The following is a 5,244-nucleotide window of genomic DNA, read 5'->3' on the forward strand; positions in this document are numbered from 1 at the left end:
GTGCGCGGGGCGGCGGGGGCGTGGGAGCCGGGCCCGAGCGCGGCGGCGGGGTCTGCAGGTCGCGGCGCGGCGCGGCGACCCGGGGCGCAGCCCGGCCGGCCTCCCGCTCTCTCCTCCCACCCGCGGCCGGCGCCCCCGCCCCCCGCCCTCCCGCCGCTCTCCCTCGCTCTCTCGAATGTTTTCCTTCCTGGAAGAGAGAAACTGAAAGGCAGAACTGAGAAAGCTCTTTGCTCATTGATCTGGAGAGTTTCAGTGCAGAAACTGACGTGAATTCCCAGCACTGAGCTCTGCCTCTTAAAGGAGCCACCAGGAAATAAAAGCTCGGGTTACAGCCCGGCATCGGGGAAATAAAAGCCGGCCGGGGGGGGAGGGGCGGCGGCGGGAGCGCGGGCGGAGGAAACCCGGGGGAGCGGGGCCGCGCGAGGCCGCGGTTGCTACCGAGGCGGGCGGCGCAGCCCACCGCAGCGCGGCCCCCGCGCGGGCGCCCGCCCTCCCCGCCGCCGGCCCTCTGCCGGCCGGGAGTCGGGCTTCCGAAGCTCAGCCACACACGTTTAAAAAACGTTACACAGGGGCCCCAGGAACCACAAACAGGTTTTATTAAACGCCTCCCACCTTCCCCAGCTCCATCTCCTAGAACATTGAAACGCACAAGGTGTTGGGTTTTTCCTCCTAAGCGCAGACGCAATGAAAATAATTAGATATGAAGGGACATTCCGGTAAGGACGCGGAATCCAAAGGAGGAAATAAAACAATAGCCTTTGTTCTGCTTCTCGACCGCTGCCTCTTTAAGAGAATCCACCAGGAAATGGGAGATCGGGTTACAGCCTGCACACCGGGAAATGTGGGGAGAGCGAGCGCCCGAGCGCGACGCCGGAGACAAAGCCGGGCCGCCGCGCCGCAGACGCAGGAGCGCGGCCGGGTGGGGGATTCCCCGCGAAGGTGGGCGCCCCGAAAGGCGGCGGCGCCGCGCGCGCCCGCGGGGGGATGCAGCGGCCGCGGGCGCTTCCCCAGCGGAGCACGCGTTCTGGGGCAAGGAAGGCGGCTGGGCAGTTATCAAAAGCAGTTGAGTTCCTTTTCCTGACCCCCCCCCCCCCTCCCCCCCAGTTTCGAAATCCGCTGTCCATTTAAAGAAATAGCGGCCGCTACCAACCGAAATAGGTGACTCGACTACGAAGTTGACAGGACGTATTCCCGAAGATAACACCCCTCCCCAGGACCGCTTCTCTGAAATCGTCATTGGCCGATTGGATGACCCTGGGGTCCTGCCGGGGGAGGAATCTTTGGCTGGAAACACAATTGAAGGGAAGTTAAAGCCGGTGGGGCTGAGGGTTCTAGCCTTTGAGTACATGTGGTCTAATCACTCCATTATTTTTATTTATGGTCTTTTAAAATGCTCTACAGAAGACGGAGAACATTATAATTATGTTTACATTCTAAACCCTGCTAAATATATAGGAGTGTAATGTATGGATGTGTATTACATTACAAATACATAAATACATATGTGTATTACAAATACATAAATACATAACATTTACAATATAATGTATACATTATATACATAACATATACAATATAATAGATTGTATTATACTGAGAAAGTGTAGTAGAGAGAGAGAGACCAGGACAGATTGCCCAGGTCCTCTCTGTCCTACCCTAGGATTTTGCCTACGGACTTGCCTTTATCTCTCCACCTAATAAAATATTCTCCGACTTTTTCACACGCTCATCAGAAGAACACTCTGAATGAGAATTTATCAAAGGGGTTGGGGTGGAAGAGTCCTGTTGCTGGGAAGGTGGGAATAATGGGGTTTTGTGAGCCTGCATGGACCTCCGCAGTTTTTGTCACCTGGCAGTCCTATTCTCCCCAAGAGATCTCATGTCCACACCAACTCCTCTCTCTTGGACCACCTATTGCCGTCCCCCTCCCCCAAGAATTACCTGCCTTTGATCCCTGGACTGATGTTGCAAAGGTTGGTTCTGATGTCCCATTGCTGGGTTAAATCCTATAAACCTCTCTATCACTTTTTACTTATCTCTATGAGCTTTGGCAACTCGCTCTCAGCTGCTATAAAAGGAAGGTGGGGTGGGTGTGGGGAATAGTATCTATCTCATAAGGTTCTTGTGAGTGTTAAATGAACACTTGTATACAAAGTCCTGTATTACTGGAGTGCTTGCTACATATTATATGTGCTCAATTAATGTTAGCTACAATTATTTAATCTCAGGACTGAATTAACTCTCAACTTCCATTCTTATCTCCTCCTTACCTTCTTCAAGTGACTCATAGAAGTGGTAGTTTAAATTAGAATGTAGTGGTTCCAAAGCAAAATACACAATGGCAGCTGTGGCAGACGTTGAGTTTAGCCAGGAGTTGGCTAAACTTTCTATAAAGGGCCCAGTAGCAAATATTTTAGGCTTTGTGCACCAAGAGGCAAAATTGAGGACAATATATAGATGCTTACATAACGAGAGAGAAAACAAATATTTACAACTTTTTAATTAATAAAATGTAAGGTGTAATAATAGTTGTAATACAGGTCTAATAATGAGAGGAATGGAACTCTTTTAGGGGGATAACATTTCACTTAGTTGATCCCCAGTTCTCAGTAAATGTTCTCTGTCATCAAAATTGATTGCAAATGTTTATCTGTTAATGTTGATTTGTAACGAGATTTTACATATTTCACTTTTGAAAATATCTTTTCTGCCAGATAGGTACTGCCAAATAGATTGATTCATGACCATATGATTTTACTTGAGCATATGCATTGCTGAGAAGGCATTTATACAATTCTGTTAGAATTCCATCAGTTCTCTTGCTGTTTCTCCTTAGCATCCCATTACGTTGCAGATCAGTCACTTCCAATTGAAGGTTAGGTGGGAGCGCCTCAGTTGCACAGTTAAGTGGATTTTAAATATGGAATTTTCCTTTTCAATTACATCAAAATCCAAAAACCACTGTTGGAAGTGTAGTTTGAGTTCAGAAAAAATATAACTGTTGCAAATTTGTGTGGGAATGGAGATCTTGCTTCTTGTTTTAACTTTTGACAGCATGGGAAGTGTATAAAGCAGCTTGATATTATTTGTGATTCAAACAATGTTAGTTGTGTCAAAATGATTTAACTGCAGTATAATCTTCACGTATAGCTATATCTTGCCTTGTAGTTTTAGATTGAATTCATGAAAAACATTATTAAGTTTGTAGCAAAACTAATTTCCAAAACCGTTCAGATGTGTTCAGTAACAGTGGTTGAGGGAAATGCTTTCCATTCATTCATTCTCATTTGTCCATTATTTCTCTATCCCTTGTTTGCTGACTTCTTTTGGGTAAATTACATATTTTTTTTCATATTTCATTTAAATTGCTAAATGATCTTTCTAGCTTTTGTGTTAAATATAGTGTTATGTTAAATATAGTGGTTGCTCTAGAAATTACAATTTGTGTCTTTAATTATTACAGTCTGTCTTCAAATAACATTGTTCTATTTTATGAATATATAAGAAACTTACAACAGCATAATTCCATTTATCCCTCTCCCTTCCTTTATGGTATTGTCTTATATTTTATTTCTACCTATGTTATAAAACCCACCATACATTGTGGGGTTTTTTTTGATATTTAAAACATTGTAAATATATGTATATAATGAAGATCGTAGAATAAATGTCTCTTTTTAATCTGCCCAGATATTTATCCTTTCCGGTACTTTTTTTTCTTTTTGCAGATCTAGGATCATTTCTTTTTGGCCTCAAGAACTTCTTTTGGTATTTCTTTTTGGAGATGAAGTTTCTCAGCTTTTGTCTGTGTGAGAAAGTCTATTTCACATTCATTTTTGAAGGATCACTTTCACTGTATATAAAATTTTACAACTGACAATTTTTCCCCTTTTTGGCACTTTAAATATATCATTCCATCTCTGTCTCCATTATTTTTGGTTAAAAGTCATTTGTAGTTCATGGTTTAGCTCCCTGTGTGTAATGTCTTTTTTTCTCTGGCTGCCTTTAAGATCTGCTCTCTAAATTTGGTTTTCAGAATTTTGACTATAATGTGCCTAGGTGTGGTTTTCTTTGTATTTATTCTTCTTGATGTTGGCTGCAGTGTTTGGACCTGTGAGTTGATATCTTTCATTAGTTTTGGAAAATTCTCGTCTATTTTCTTTTTGAATATTTTTTCTGCCCATGCTCTCTCTCCTCCCTTTTTATTACTCCAGTGATACAAATATTAGGCCAGGTAACGTTGTTCTAATGATCTCAAATACTCTGTTCTGTTTATCTTTTTTTCTCTTTGACTTTCAATTTGGATGCTTTCTATTTAACTCTTCTCAAGTTTTCTTTCCTCTGTGTCATCCAACTTGCTGTTAAGCACATCTAATTCTTTACTTCTGATACTGTATTTTTTATTTTCAGCGTTTCCATTTTTGATATTTCCATCACTTTTCTGAAGTTGTGCATATCTTCAAAGGTGGTTTCCACCTTTTCTTTTAAGTCCTTTAGCATTTTTATCATTCTGTGATAATTCTAAAATTTGAGTTTTTCTCAGTTAGCTTCTATTGATAGTTTCCTTTCTTGACTATGGGTTACCTTTTCTTGCTTTTGTGGTGTGTGTCAATATTTTTATGGTGTGCTGGACATTTTATAGAAAAATACAGTAGACAATGAATTAAATGATATTTTCCTCCAAGAAGAGCCACACATTTTCTCTTAGAGGGTCACTAGAATTGGAGCTGAGTCAATATAATCTGTATTTGAGCTGGATTTGGGCTTTGTTATGATTTTTTAGTTTGATTCAGTTCACTACTGGCTCAAATATTTTGAAGGCAGAATCAAGACTTTTCCTACAAGCAAAGATTGTCTTAGAGCTCTTATTCTCAGCTTTTCTGCCCTGCTTGATGTCTTCCTTAGCTTCAAGCCTTGGGATAGGATCTCACTTCTCTCCTGCCACCACCCTCAGTCTTTCTTAGGTGAAGGCCTGGAGTGCCATGGGTTTTCCTTCAGCTCTCCTACTCCTCTACAAGTCTTTCTTAGCTGAAAGTCCGTTGTATCTCTGAAAGTGTCTCTCAGCTCTTCTTCACTACCCTTGTTTTTGTGGTCCTATCCCAGTAGTTAACGAATATCAGTGAGAAAAAAATGGTGAGGTAGTATATTTTGCTCTGTGCCTGTGACTCCTCTGGATTCTAATCTATCACATAAGCCCACACATTGCCATTAAAACTTGTTAAAAGTTAGTCTGATTTCTCCTTA

This window comes from Equus quagga, chromosome 1 (genome assembly GCF_021613505.1).
Source record: "Equus quagga isolate Etosha38 chromosome 1, UCLA_HA_Equagga_1.0, whole genome shotgun sequence".
NCBI lineage: Eukaryota > Metazoa > Chordata > Mammalia > Perissodactyla > Equidae > Equus > Equus quagga.